General features: G+C 34.1%; 1 protein-coding gene across 5 annotated transcripts in view; it reads left to right on the top strand.

Annotated features, from left to right (window-relative positions):
• Positions 1-11,843: 11,843 nt before the first annotated feature.
• Positions 11,844-16,525, top strand: part of LOC135082902 (A disintegrin and metalloproteinase with thrombospondin motifs like) — a 186,565-nt gene continuing 181,883 nt past the window's right edge. For all 5 annotated transcript variants that reach the window (XM_063977668.1, XM_063977667.1, XM_063977663.1 and 2 more), the window contains exon 1: positions 11,844-12,052. The gene's annotated coding sequence lies outside the window, so the exon portion shown is untranslated. The remainder of the gene's footprint in view (positions 12,053-16,525) is intronic.

The raw sequence follows: 16,525 nt of genomic DNA, 5'->3' as shown, positions 1-16,525 counted from the left end.
ATCGGGTATTTAACGACCAATAGTACCGGGTTAAGGCCGAGGAACACAATGGACAAGGGTAGGGTCGCCATGGCTTCGGATTTGGACGGATTAGATCAAGTGTAAAAAATGGCTGTGACATACGGACGGACAGACGGACAGATAGACATGACGAATCTATAAGGGTTCCGTTTTTTGCCATTTGGCTACGGAACCCTAAAAAATAAGAGAATCGAAGAGTTCAACTGGTTTTCCGACAGACTGAATTTTAAAAAGAGACAAAAATTATAATTTAACATAAAAAAATATAACTGAATTTATTAATGGTTGGTAAATATTAAATATTAAACAAACTTTTCCAGAAGAGTCCTTAGTCATTCTTCTCCTTCAACACATAAGAAGAAATAGAGAGTACTATTGTAATACTCGTAGTTGATTGTTTTCGTTTCTGGCAAGTTTTAGGTACAGTGTGTTTTTCCAGCTGAATGAATTTTAAAATTAAATAAAAATAATTCAACACAAATTGACTCAATATTTAATTTTGCAAGTCACTTAGGGTCAATGTTAGAATAAAAAATATAAATGAAATAAAATCTTCCATTTGCCTCTGGTAAATTAGAGAGGGTCGTGCTCCTGCAGCAGAGACTAATGACCTGGTAAATGATGATTATTTTGATAACATAGGGGATCCCTAAAAATTTATTTTTATTTTATTTGTTTATTCTTACACATCTATATTAAACTAAACGGTATTATTATTCACACAGTGTGTCTGCAGAATCTGAAACGTCAGTCCTTGTAAGGACTACGGAACCCTAAAAATCTATCGCTATTCGTTAGTCTCGCTAAAACTCGAGAACAGCTGGACCGATTAGGCTGATTTTGGTTTAGAAATGTTTATGGTAATTCAGGGAAGGTTTAAAAGGTGAGAAAATGAAAATATATTGTGCTACGAAGTTCGCCGGGTCAGGTAGTCGCAAATAAAATCCTAAATTCCCCTTGAATCATAGTCACTCTGTGACATGCAGGACAGATTTGCGACGTGCTAGATTTGGGTTAAAGTCGTTGTAAATACATGAATACAAGGTAATGCGCTTACGCCGCCGTGAATATGATTTGCGACTGATTTTATTTGCCCTAATAACCTCTTGCTTCACATCACATGAACACTGGACAGAGGAAAATATGCGGTGGGTTCGCTCACAACTGTCAACGTTTCGGCAGTTAGACGTAAGATAGCCAGTTCTTCTGTGGTTCAGGATTCTGGGTGAAGCTCGCTTCCACCTTCGACCTGATGATCACTTTCCGGAAGCCTCAAAGTTTCCACCTTCTGGATAAAAAAAATGCCTACTAGGTACCTTTTAAACATATGATTGATATCACGCGCGCATTCCTCGTGGAATGACATTCCTGTCCTGTGTTTTATCCAACCAGCCAGATATACGAGAGCCAGTTTAGTTTTGAATTTCAAGCTAGATTAAAGACTTTCATTGGTTGAATATCAATCCTCCCTTAGACCAATTACAGCACAGAGTCTGTTATGACTATGATTGGTACCTGATTTGAATTTGAATAATTAATTTTCTATAAAATGCTAAGTGCGTAGACCTATTCTAAGAACATGGTTGTTCTTTACTCAGTATTTTAACATAGTGCTACTGCATATGTTTTTGTTGTAACAATGGAAGCATTTAGGTATTTTTCTAGTAATGGCCGGTGGAGATCTTTTTGTGAACAATCTTGAGGACATCGTCGTAATATCCGATATTACGTAAGTTATAGGAAATGTCAAATGAGACGGAATGCAGAATAATGATAATATTATGGTAAGTATGATGGAAGTTTTTTAATTGTGCTTTTTCTCGTGCTTGTAATGTTTTTAAAGTAAAAAACTTTAACTTTTTTTAAATAGACCTATATTGTATATTAATTACAAATAAAAGCAATATAAAGGTAGTAGGGAGGCACTGGATGGCATCCAGTGAACTACGAGTATATCTAAATGAAGACGCGCGTCGAAGCTAGTATCACTACTCCAACGACATCTTGTTTACATACAACCTCAAGTCATAGGTGGCTTCTATAAAATGATTAATGTACTATATGTTGCCATCGACAGGATACATCGAGATTTAAATAATTACCCATAATTATAACTCAATGTTACCAGTGTCTGCGGGCTTCGGAAGATATGTGCGGAAACGTACATTGTAGTATACTAATAACCAAGCGGTTTATTAATAATATTTTAAGAAAAGTACACACCATATTGACGTTCATGTAAAAATATATTGACCATTTACGGTGAGGATGGGAATTGGTTTTAATTGGTATGTTAATAAAATAACCCTTTATGGGTATGTAGGAAGTGAAATGTAAATTAAGATGAGAGGTTTCGATATTTTGACAGTGATGATCTCACGAATAACAAATCAATGTTAAAAATTTAATAATAATACATAATTCCTTGGATAGTTTGCACTGCGAATTATTCTATAATCCGTATGCAATAATGGTTCGTAGCGTTTTAAACAATACAGTCAAGTTCAAAAAGCTTCAAACGAATGTAGTTAATAAAGTCAAGTAATGTGTTTAAATTAAAACTTAAAACAAATTTTAGGAAGATCGTGACTTTGTGCCTATTTTTATTGACTCTACTTACCTATACCAAATAAAAATTTTTTTTTGCACTTTTAAATGTAGAAAGGATTTTGTAAATATATCGGATAAAAAAAATTGTGTGTAATTCAGGTATGTAACCTGCGAAAGTTTCGACTTAATGATTTCTCGTTAATTTTTAAGGAAGACCCGCTATGTGTTTTAGCCTTAGCAAGGAAATATAAATTTAATATAATGTTATAATCTCTCTAACGATGTGTACTGTCAACTATAATACAAAAACATATGATAATCTTTAGGGGATTTACATAGCACATTAAGCTAAAACACCGTAGCAACTTATATCGTTGTAATAGTAGCGATTTTGCATCAAAAATGTGTGGGTTGATGTGCTGTTGAAGTGTCGATACATAGGTACAACATACATGCCTTCACATAGGTATGTCAGGCATTATGACACTGCATAACGTGAAATTGACATGTCAAATCAATGATATTATAGAACTATAGATATGTTACGTTCATAGAAATTACGATTTGAATCCGTGCCGAGCTATTCCAAATTGCACACATTGACAAATGTAACTGATAAGTGAAACAAAAGATACGAAATAGCACGCAAATGAAAGAGATAGCTATAGTTTTAACGATTCTGCACTAACTAATCTATGTCCGCAGCGCACGCATCCTTATCGCTCTAACGTCAAAACAAGATCGCTTTCTCTTTCTTAACTTGAACATGGCGCATGGCGTCTTGATTGTTTGCATAAATAATTGAAAATATAAATACTAAACAATTTTACATAATCACATGTGGTAAGAGATCCCTTGTATTTTGTTTACTTTAGAGTCATAATTGGTACACTTTCGAAACACACACGATGGCATTTTTTATTTATTTTGGTAAGAACACAGGAACTTACGGTGTGGTACGCACGCGATTGCGCACGACGCAGGCCACACGAAGACTAAACACAAGACGTCCCAATTGGGACGTATTTGAGTATTCACAGCGCGAGCGCTTATAACATATCTGCTTTTGTTTTTATATAATATCATTGTGTCAAATGATATGTTTTTCCTGATATTGACTAATAATCAAGACATTTGTAACGTCCTGTGTGTAGAAGTGTTTGAATTTGTCTACTTACTTTAAATAACTTGTTTTTGCCTATGTTCATGTATAACTAAGTCATTTACGCCCGTATTCACAAACATTACTATGAGGTCTCACTGTGCGCCTGGACGCACAGAGTGACACACGAACCTATCACAGAGCTCTATTCAACGCTGTGCGTTCGATTTTCTGCTTCACTTAAGCAAGCATCGTTTTTGTATACGGGCGTTAATCTCTACTTTAGTTTAGAGAGGAAAATGGAGTATTTGGTCTACACTCCCCACGCTTCCCAAACCTTTTGGGGATGCTCTTGTAGTTTGTAGTACCTTCCTACTCAATCATAGTGCTTTTTAAAAGCCTACTTGCAAAAGAATAAATGATTTTTTATGAGTTTTGTGACTCTACAATCCCATCTGATGATCCCATCTGAGTGATCTCATTTCTCATATTATTGACGTCAAACGAAGACTCAGTTTCAATAAAATAAAACTAAAGTTTCAACTTTAAAATCTAAGATACTGGTTCCGATCTATTCACAATATTTCCTCGATTCAGTTATTAATCAAAATATTTTTACTGTTGACAATTAAAATTATGTTAGAATGCATAAAACATGAGTCAAACGGCAGCTTAATACTATGTGTAATTTGTTTTAATAAAGCTAACAGCTTATTTGCATTTGTTTCCGCTTCATTGCGAATTTACCGAGATGTTATTCTATACCTAATATGAATGAGAAAGCTGTTTGTTTGTATTTCGCATAATACCGTTTATATCAAGTAGATAACTAATGTAACAAGGTTGAGAAATCTATTTAAAGATCCTGAAAATCCTACTTTTAAACATTGAATAAAGAATGAGTGAGAGTAAGGAATTTTAATTTCGTTCAGCCGACAGTAATAACTATGTATTTCATCATTTCAGCTTCAGGATTAGCTACTTATATAAATATAAATAAATAAAATTATACATTTATGTAAATTAAATAAATATCTTGGTTAATTTGACGAATATAATATTATACAAATTGTGCTATTTTGATATTTTAGTGACTTTAATTAAGACAGGGCACAACAAATCGTAGATCACATTTGAAAGAAGTCGTATACCTACAAACTGTATGATTTTGCATTTCTATGTTAACGTGAGAAGAAAATTAAACGTGGGGAAAGCCACGGGCTAATCCTATACATGTTTAAGAAGAATAACACAAGAAAACACAACATATTGTTTTTATAGTTTTTACGTGAACAGCTCCCAGCATCTTATGTCGACTTCCTTATTTTAAACTAATTACGGTATTATTATACGTTATTATTTCCTATATTCTGCAATTTACTTTTGACACCGACATGTTAATGGGGTGTGATGTCAAATGATCGTCATAATACTATGATGTATTGCTGTTTGTTTAGGCATGTATAATATTTTATGGTAAAGTGATTCATTGCTGATTCGATATAAGCAAGCAAAACATAAATTTAGATTACCTGGAATATAAATCTTAGGTATTTTTCCTTCAATATTTTTTTTCAAGAAATTTCATTCTGATGAATAGTTAGCTGGATTTCCACAGCGACTCAGCTGGAATGAAATTGGAGTGCAACTGGACATGAAGCGCGAATGAAGTGGAGACATTGCAATTAACATAATCGGGGTACCTACTATTCTTCCTTTCTTCCATATTTTTTTTCAGGATTAACTATCTTCTTCTGATTACCTGGACGATGTTTATAGCTGGAGAAAGGTCTCCCTCAAGAATTCCCACAACGACTGGTATTACACCAAAACACAATAAGCCTGTAATTAGAAAAAGTTACAAATTAAACCACGCACTTTTTACGTGTTTTAGGTAAAATTACTTCGCAAATCCGGTAAATCCGTCGCATCTTCCTTCGATTGTGCTGCCTTAGGCTTAGGAACCGAGCCTTGCATTCTCCACGGTCGTTCTTCCTACTTCCTAGAACTTCCTAGTGAGTGCGAAGCTTTCGGAGCCTTCACGGGCACTTAGCGATTTGCTCTTCTTCCGGAAGTGGCCCTATAGATATGGTAAACGGTTGTTTGTTTTTTTGTATGTTGTTTTAAATGGTATTAAAACTTAAACAACGTATTAACTGCTATTGTCTTTTTAGAGGATAGTTAATGAATGCAATAAAATGTAGGTAAATAATTGGAAATTAAAAAAATCTTTTTCACTTGCGTTTCCCGTCTAGGATCTCTAAATTCTAATCAAAAAGTTGGTCTTCTAGCCTCTTCTAGATTTTCGTAGCTACAGGTATAATTTCGTAGCCGACTCCACGCAGCAGTCGCGACACTAGTGGTTTCTACGTATGAAATTAATATAAAAGCGAAAGGTCACTGACTGATTCACTTATTAAATCACGAAATCTCAGAAACTACAAGTGCTAGGAGTCTAAATTTTTGCATGGGGGTTCCATTTAAAACGTAGGAGATCACTAAGAACGGATTTTACGAAACCCCATCCCTAACGGGGTAAAACGGGGTCCGCGCGTAGTAGTTAGTCGTTATAAATAGCGACACGTCGTCATCTAAGGTATTTCATAAAAATATTACCCGTAGCTTCGAATTTGTGCCTAAAAATGTCGCATATAACGTAGTTACTTTGGTAACTTCCCGATATACAGCCTTCAAACCGTTCTCTTGGGACAAAAAGGTTACAAATTCTTGTTAATGTACAAACTAAATCGCGTGACGTTACGTGCACCGAAATTAGTTTGACCAAGCGCCGACCTACTTCCAAAACGCATTACAATCACGATACATGCGCACGCGACGCGAATTAGATAACTTCGCCCTCGTTGTTTAGTTATAAGGATCCTCAACTAGTTTTCAAAGTTATGAACTTTCACGGTAAATGGAGATGTTACTAAAAACTCAACAGCTTTTGTTAGTTCGTTAAAGAACAAGATTGGGAATGCGGGTAACGAGTTAGGCAGCGTGTAGAATAGCTGGGGGTCTGGTTTCTTTGCATGCATTTGGGTGAGGATAGTTTAGTTGGTGAGCACTGAGCATGGATGATTCAAATTCAAGTTATGTAGGGGAGAGTTCGGTATATTGTACCGCCGGGTAAATTGTACCACCCTCATATTTCGTAAAGTATTTATTGAATGTCTGTAATTGCAACACTCAGCGATACACAACTAAAATCAATTAATATCGGCCATGTGGTTTTTGCCGTGACAACAAACACGTGTGTTTTATTTTGAAAAGTATTTTTTCATTGTTTTCAAGTAACTTTTGACAATACATGTTTAGTTTGTAATTTTGTTAAATTTAATCACAGGGTGTTTCTAATATATTATTTAGAAGCATAAATTAATGTGAATTACAATTATTTGAAACATTTTTCGGTATTTATAAGCTATATTTTTTACCGATTTTTTAAAAGCACTATCACCTAGTCGGCTAAATTGTACCACATCAAGTTGTATGGAACTTTACCAAAGGATTTTGAATTTTTTTTTAGTAAATCATATTTTGAAGTTATAATAGCGTAGTTATGTTTGACTAACAATAAATGAAAGCAAAAGACTGGCAAAGTAGATTAGGTACAAGTGTGCGTTACGATAATTGGAATTACAAAACTTGTACTCAAAATCGTGATAACGTGTAAAATAATATCGATTGTCTATGTTATTAACTACTGTTCCTTTTCGTTTCCTAATTTGTTAAGAATGTATCGTATAATATTTTGCCATAGTTTTTTTATAGGCTTGAAATTTATTGAAATCCAATTTAGTAACCCTGTGGTACAAATTATCGAACCGGTTGGCTAAATTGGACCGAAGCTCTGAACTCGTACTTTGTTGATTTGTGCTAAATATACAACAATCATGTTAATTAATGCTTATGAAATAGTAAGTTGAATAATGTATCTTTTATTATATACCATGGACATTAGCAAAAACAAAAGAAAACTATGTGTAAAATGGGATTGAAAAAAACTGGTCCAAATTAGCGGACTCTCCCTTATTGCATGTCACATGGCAATATGTAGTTAGAGCATATAGTACGCAGAACTGACGCCCGATGGGGCAGCAAGGGTCTAGAGTGGAGGCTACGAACCGCAAAAGGCAGTGTAGGACGTCCTACACAAGATGAACCGATCTAATAAACGTAGCAGGAAGGCGCTGGATGCAGGCCACTACACTACCAACCGGTCAATATAAAAATCATTGGGGGAGGCCTGCGTTCAGCAGTGGACGTCCTATGGCTGAAATGATGATTACATGTTACAGGTTGATGATAGGTCAAGGTTATTTAACAGGGTTGACACAAATTACTAGACTTCTGGTGTGTGATCCTGCTTAATAAGTACGCCCTTTCTAGTATTGAGCGTAGCTAGGTATGTAGTATACTCAATAATCCCTCGGGTAAATATAAATTCGTTCTTCTGCCAGTCGCAATGGCAGTCAAATACCTGCCTTGTTATGCATAAAAAAAATATCGTGTGGACTGCAATACCAGTTGAGGTTCTAAGTTTGAACTCTATTAGGAACAAATGTTAATCTGATGAGCACGAGCCTTTATATTTATTTTGGAAATTACGACGAGACAATTATAACTTACACGAGTATATTTAGAATCTAGTTTCAGTCTGGGTAACTGGTGTGATAGTTAAAATAATTTACGAATTAATTTGACTTTTAAAACAAAAATTTTAAAGAAATACCTAGAGTTGATCAATAAATCATTTATTTGGGACATAACGAAACCGGCAAATATTTTTATGTGGGTCTTTACTTGAGCAATTGTTATTTAAACAATAATGAATGAAAGGGTCATGCACTTATTGTTTTTGCATTACATAATAGGATATGTACAATTAATAAATCATTGACAAAACTTACACATAGGTATATTATTGCAATATGAACTAGTATATTTTTTGAAGGATTTTGTAATTATCAACAGGTTTTTATGTAATGCCTAAGTATCAATCATTTAGTAACCGTTTTTAACTGTGTGATCTAAAATACGAATAATACCAGTTTAACGAAAAAGTAAGTTACCCTGAAGCATGAAATCTACCTATATTAAAATTGCGAAAGTTACTCAGTCTGTCAAAATGTCCCGCATAATCGGCTGAACCGATTTTAAAGGTATAGTAGAGCTGTGCCACAGTATTTACCTCGATGTGTTGTCCTCTGTATTATAAGATTTTGTCCACGCAAAACAAAACTTAAAATGGAAGAAATAGGTGATGATGACTGTTTGTACCAACTAAGTACTTATCTGAAATAATTAATCTGATGTTCATATGTTAGAAGTATAACTATTAAGTCTAGTAATAGTCATTTAGGATTTGCGATTAAAATATTTCATACAGATATTCACGTGGACGCATCCGCGTGCAGAAGCTAGTTTTTTTAAATAAAATATATTAAAATAAACAATTAAAAACTATTATTTCACAACAAATATTTGTTAATCATGTAGGTACACGTGTAGTTTAACCGACGTAAATATAATATATTGATTTAGCAATAATACATAATATAATATATCAAAGTGCCTATCCTAATTACGAAAGGGACTGGGACTAGAAAGTTTTTAGATTTATTTTGTAATATAAACTTCCTTTGCCAAGACAGCAAATACATTATTATAGACTGAAATTGGGGTTAAAATAATGATATAAAATGTCTGTATAACACTATTTTCAAATTGTGCCTATCGTTCTAAATAAACATCCTGTGCCCGCGACTTCGTGCAAAGAGTATTTTTATTTACAAATTATTAAAATAAACAGATATTTTTGCAACCAAACTTAACAAAAAAACTTATTCGTGTATGAAAAACTTCTACCCCTTATTAATAAAAAGTTACACATAGGATGAACCCTGGATTAAAATGACATTTCCATATTAAATGACAATTAGCCAGAGTTCAACTAGGGGGTAACTTTTATGGGGCTAGAGTAGTCTAGTAGAGTAGTAGTAGTAGTAGTAGTAGAGGGCCTGAGTGTGGGTGTCTGGGCGACGGTAATCATTTACCATCAGGTAATCCGTCTGCTGCCTCCTATCCCTTAAAAAAATTGGGGCGCTCCTTCACGGAATTAAATTACTTTATTCATTAGGAATGAAAGATTTGCTAGTAAGAGGGGCTAACGGGACTATTAGTAATTTGTGCAATACATTATACTATCGTACGATTCTATAATGTATTGCACAAATTACTACAGAACTCGCGCAGCGCGATCCAGTTGCTGCGACTACTCGTGAGGTCCTGGTGATAAACAGATTCTTGCTCGGCTCTCTGTATCGCATCCAGCATCTTTTGTCGAGCTTCATTCGAGATAATGTGTAACAATGAACCGAGTTCGGGAAACTACGCAACATCTTTTCGTCCAAATTACCTCAATGCCTGAAGACTAGAGTGTATAACCAATGTGTATATAAGTGTGTATAAGTGTATACCAGTGACAACTTATGGCTCGGAAACGTGGCCTCTCACTATAGGCCTTATACAGAAGCTCAAAGTTGCACAGCGTGCTATGGAGAGGGCTATGCTTGGTGTTTCTTTGCGAGATCGAATCAGAAATGAGGAGATCCGTAAACGAACCAAAGTCGCTGACATAGCCCGACGTATTAGCAAGCTGAAGTGGCAATGGGCAGGGCACATAGTACGCAGAACTGACGGCCGATGGGGCAGAAAGGTTCTGGAATGGAGGCCGCGTACCGGAAAACGCAGCGTGGGACGTCCGGACCGACGACATCGTAAAGGTAGCAGGGAAGCGCTGGACGCAGGCCGCTACCAATCGATCAACATGGAAAGCATTGGGGGAGGCCTATGTTCAGCAGTGGACGTCCTGTGGCTGAAATGATGATGATGATGATGAACCGAGTGCCTAACAACAAGTGTCTATAGTCTAGTTAAATCTCTGACTCTACATATTTTTCGATTCCGGCAAGACCACGCCCTTGATACAGTGAACTATCAAAACATCAAACATCATGAAACAGTTTCCGTTGTTTTGGTAAGTGGGTTAACACTGCATCTTAATGTTACCGCAATTTTAACCCTTTGTTCGAACTGTCGATCATAGACAAAGAAGTGATTTGACTTGCATTAGATCTGACCTATTGGTACTAGTTGTGCCTTCAGTTGTAAATAAAATAAATACTTACCTACAATTTTTTTGTATTTATGGAAATTGTTCTGTTTAACGGAAAGTAGGTATAATATGCAATAAGTTAAATAAATAGGGAAAAAAAAAATGTTTATGTCAGTAATATCCAGGTACATAATGTTTTTTCGATGTTTACCTCAATTAATGAAAATTTTAGTTCGTTCGTTTCAGCCAAAGGACGTCCACTGCTGGACAAAGGCCTCCCCCAAGGTTTTCCACAATGCACGGTCCTGCGCTGCCCGCATCCAGGCTCTAATCGCGACCTTTACCAGATCGTCGGTCCACCTAGTAGGAGGCCTGCCCACGCTACGTCTTCTAGCCCGTGGATTTTTTCTATTTCTCTAAAAATCTAAGTTAAACCCTTTTCTAGTTTATATTAATTCCTTGCGTTAATAATTCACAAACAAAATTACAATGTAATCATCATTACTTATTCTAAAATTAATTTAGTTAACTTCCTAAACAGTTTGTTTACTCTGGCGGACTTCACAGGGCCGTGCGTCGTTGATGTCTTTTGTGCGGCGGGTTGAGAAAAGCCATTTTACTAGGGAATTACGCGCTCTACATATTACATCTATAATGAAACTAACAAATAACGAAATAAATATGTTATAAGTGCAATTTATTATTTATTAGGTTTTGTTTGTGACATTAAAAAGAAATTATAATTAGGAAAATTACTCAAATTTAATTATAATTTCGATTATATGTCAAACTTATTAAAACAAGGTCAATGTTAACTTATATTAATATGTAATTTGCACTCAACATAACGCCAGCACATTAACTAGTTTGGCCGGTTCAATTAAGCAAAGTCTGGCAATTAAAAAAACCGTATAAAAAAATTCTGAAATAAAGTCCTGTGTAACGGCGCATCCCGAAAAGTAAGCGATGTTTTTCAAAAAACCCATACGCCCGCCCCACTCGTCAAAAGCGAATGTTTAACCGTGTGGGGGGCTTATGCGAGCCAGTCGCTCGCTAGCCGTCGCCTGCGCACCGCGTGCGCGGCACCAGTTTTCCATTGGAAAAAATCTGTCGCGCGTCGCGGCGACCAGCGGAAAAAACTGTGCTTTTTTTTGTTTCACTCACACACCCCCTTTTCTCTCTCGCGTTCCCACAGTGATGGATAAATTGTGCTGAAAAGTGTAGTGTTTCCCGGCTCACCCTCGCTCTGAAAACTATCGGTGAGTTGCGTAACCTTTTCATTTGGCATTTTCACTTGTATACCGTGTAGGAAGGAGGTTGCGAATGCGTTGCTAACTTCGTTGGCTGGTAGAGGATGCCGATTAAATTGGGAGTTTAACCTATATTTTTAGGTTTGTTTCTTAATTTTCCAATGTCTCTTCCTGCTCAGGAAACGTTTCCTAAATTGAGTTCTTTTTTGTTGATGACTCTATTTTTCGATTATTTTATTTACTAAAATTGAGTTAATAACACAAAAAAGTTTAGGTATCAGTACTCTTTTATTTCTGCTTTACCATCTACCTAGTTCCTAAATATTTCTTAGCTAATATAGGTAGATTCTCACGAGTAGCGTATAGTATTCGAAATATGTGCATAATCATACAAATAATATGCAGATATTTCGTACGTTATGACGACAAAAATCCTTTCTCTGTCTGATACAAACTTGAATGTCCTTTTGAACGTGACTCGTGTATTATTCTTTATGGGCATTACACATTCAAAGTGAAATTACTGTTCATAAATGCACATAAAACTGTGGATTAGCAAAGATTCAGTGTTTATTATTATTATGCATTTATTTAATCGTAAAGTTACGATGTCCGTCAGAAATCGTAAATCATTTTAACTGTTCTACGATTTTTTTATTATTTTGTAATTTTATTTTTGTACATTTATGATTGATAATATTTGTTTTATATTATATTGTACACGAGAAATACTTATCGTTATTTGTAATGCAACGTCATATCATATTTACTGCACTACTGGATTTGCTTGAAAAAATATAAGATAGGTATATCAGTTTTTGAGTTAAAATTTGTTTTTAATATTGTACACGAGAAATACTTATTATTTATGTAATGAATTCCTGGACTTTATATGTCTGAACGAATCATAATTATATGAATTTGTTTGAGAAAAAAATTAGATACATCAGAGGTGGAATTGTGTAAAGCAATCGTAATCATTTGACAGTTCATAACGTACGATTATTCTGTCAAACGCTTTGTTTAACTGACTTTATCGTACGTTATGAACTGTCAAATGATTACGATTGCTTTACACAATTCCACCTCTGGTCCCCTAGACAAGATCGAATCGAAAATCAAATCTGTCAAAACTTCATACAGAAAAAGGCCTTTCGACCATTTTTCGACTGGTTTGCGATTAAAATGTGCACTTTGTCTAGACCCACAGTTTTTGTGGTGTACAAAAAAGTATCTATCTATCTATCTTACAACCGTGATAAGTAACAAGCCAATCTCTACCATTACCGTCATCTGCGCTCGCTATCTTATTTATTATACATCACAGATCTCTGGTCCGGTGGCCATTACGCAAACCGAGTATCAGCATTGAAAACTGAAAGTGTTGCGGAATAGTTATGGATGTTTTGTGTTTATGGTCAGCTTCCTTCGTTGTGTAATGTTAGATCTGGTTTGTAATTAGTTTATTTGTTTGAAGAAAATTAAACCTTACAAAACTTTGTGATAGATGAATCTGACTTCTAGTATTGGGGTTTACCTTTTGCATGCCTTAGCACCGATCGGGACGAAGTCAAAGTCAAGATTCCTTTATTTGTATAGATTTTAAATAGTGCTTACAAATCGTTGAATGAAAAAAAAAGACTAATAAAAAAAATAAGTTTTTTTTATTAGTATTTTTTTTTAAGTTTTGCTCCTACTTGCTTGACGAGACACAATTATTTAAGTATTGTGTCTGAAATCTCGGCATTTGATCGGTTAAAGACTGCTTTTATAAGTTGAACATCAAAACAGCTTTATGTAGGTACTCGTATAAACATGTCCTCCAAAGTTTATTCTTTGGGTAAAAGTTATCTGACGATTGGAACATAATATTTTTGCAGACTGATCCCAAGAAAAATGTATCAGTGTTATTTTTAGTTCTTTTACGCAAAGGAACACAACAATATTGTTTTGTGAACCACATTCCAATATCCAATAAAGCTCCTTTATTTTGTAATAATAATAAAGTACTTTTATGTGTTTATATGGTTTAATAACTTGATGTAGAGTTCGGAGTGAGCCCTGACTTTGTTTTTATAACTTAAAAGGTGCCCCTAATACTCCAAGGAAATACCTTTTTATCAATACTCGAGCCGTTTATTCCAAAAATATACTATAATAAGAATTTTACGATGGTAATTCTTATATTATTGTTGTTTCCTACCTACATCAATAAATAAGAAGGCCCTTAAAATGTATTCTGTTAAACGAAATAAAATTAATTATAGAATAAAATACTTACCTACTGTTTAGTAGTTCTATAAATAAATATACACGTACGCTTTTGGATTTTGTTACAGCTTTCCTATTAGACTTAGGTATTTGTAATGATATGTCGAGATTTTTCGACCCTAATTATAAAATATTTTGACGCACCAGTGACTGTATGAATATTTTATGTATTTCAAAATATCTAGATTAAAACGTGCCTCTTAATCAACGTTTATATCTCATTAAATCTCGTGCATCTCCTTATCTAGCCGACGTGCGAATAACAAATTCAAATGCATTAAGCCCAACATTTAAATCTGTGTTAAATGTCAGTTGTACAGTCGAGCACATCAGACTATACATTTCAGTTGCAAAATAACATTTATTACAAGTACATAAGATCCCAATGTATAAAGCTTGACGTGACGTTTCTGTACGAACGCGCGGCAGATCATCTTATCAAGATGCAGTGTGCATTTTTTCACGTTTTTAACACTGCTATATTATTATCAGTTACGTTCCATTTTTTTAATAGCATCAAAGTGAAGATTAAAATAATAAAATAAACACAAACTTTTTATTCGCTTAAAATGAGTATAGAGGACAATACCGTGAGAATTATTGTAATTTAGTATTGTATTTTAATGAGTGTCAATATTATTGCAAATTGAGTAGTAGCACCGACCAAATGAACTACTTTTTGTGATACCTATTCATAAATGTTATAATAGACTATGGGGCTTTACTGAATACATATTTTTTTTGTAATTAGATTTTGTTTGTGCGAGAAAATAATAGGTAGGTATGTAAGTTAAGTCGTAGAATATTGTTATTTGCAAGGTTCAGGAAATTCATATACGTTTGCAATACAAAAGCCGTTAATAATATAAACTATTAGTGACTTATAAATGATATGTAATTTGAATTTATAAAACGTTTATGCCATGTGATGTATGGTAATAATAGTGAAACATCCTTAATTTGCATTCTCTTGATTCTAAACACATGCTGTTTAGATGCTTACGTTATTCTATAGTTTAGAAAAACCTGTCCAAACCTAGCAACAGAAGGAGAGTCAAAATTGATTGTCATTTAGTACGTAGCTACCTATTAAATTCAAGTTTTTTTGGTAGAGTCAGTGAACTACTAGGATTTAAAGTAAAAGAAATAGCTAAGGATGATTCGAAACTTCAAACTAAATAATAATCTTATTGGAATTAGAGCTAAAATTTTCTCTTTTACTCTGTGACCTTTGAGGTTTTAATTTGATTAAATAATAACATGTAGAGCTCACTTATTATTTAAACAAATAGTTCTTAAATGTTTTACAAAAAAGCTTTAATAATAAATGTGAATTGATAGCAATTTAATGGGTTTAATTTCAATGCTTTTATTTTGAAGTTTTGTACATTGGTTTGCTTATTGGTTCTACAACATAATATGTTGATAATATGCTGTTACAGGCTGAGTTTATATTTTTCTCGATAGTAGCAATAGTAGTAGCGTTTTTTACTAATTTATTTTTTTCACTTCTGCATATTAGGACATTCTACAAGTGCCAGTGTTATTTTTTTGCTTAAATTAGCTCTACAAAAAAGTTTTAATTATATCTAACGGACTATTTTTTGACCTTGTAGTATACAAATGGGTGTTCATTCCATTTTAGAAGATAATTTATGTCGTTAAATCACTGATTTGTCAACACAATGAATTGATTAAATATTAATTAATTCTATTAATTTGTTTTTAATATTCACGCCCAGAAACGAATGGAGCGTTGTAAAGAAATAAAATTGGAGATGATTAGTACGTCTATTTAAAATTGATTTATTGAGCAGTAAAATATAAATATAACGTAATATTAAATAGTAAGTAGCTATATAAACAAAATCATTGGTCGCTGGCCCTAGTTTGGGGAAACAGAAACTATTATAGTACGAGTATTAGGAGTATCATAACTTTGTTTTATATGTATTTAAAAGGCATTACATTTTATTCTATTTCCATGTTACTTTTATCGGTTTCAATTTCTAATGAAGTCTCCTGTACAAAAATTATTGTTTGTGGTAGTTCCCAAGACATAAAACGTCATTCATCATCATCATCATTTCAGCCATAGGACGTCCACTGCTGAACATAGGCCTCCCCCAATTACTTCCACATCGCACGGTTGGTAGCGGCGTCATTAAAGTAGTTTATTTTCAGAAAGTTTTGGATATTTATAAAAGAAAA

This window comes from Ostrinia nubilalis, chromosome 22, assembly GCF_963855985.1.
Source record: "Ostrinia nubilalis chromosome 22, ilOstNubi1.1, whole genome shotgun sequence".
Taxonomy (NCBI): domain Eukaryota; kingdom Metazoa; phylum Arthropoda; class Insecta; order Lepidoptera; family Crambidae; genus Ostrinia; species Ostrinia nubilalis.
Note: the sequence above shows the minus strand (reverse complement) of the source record. Positions and strands in the feature narration are given on the sequence as shown.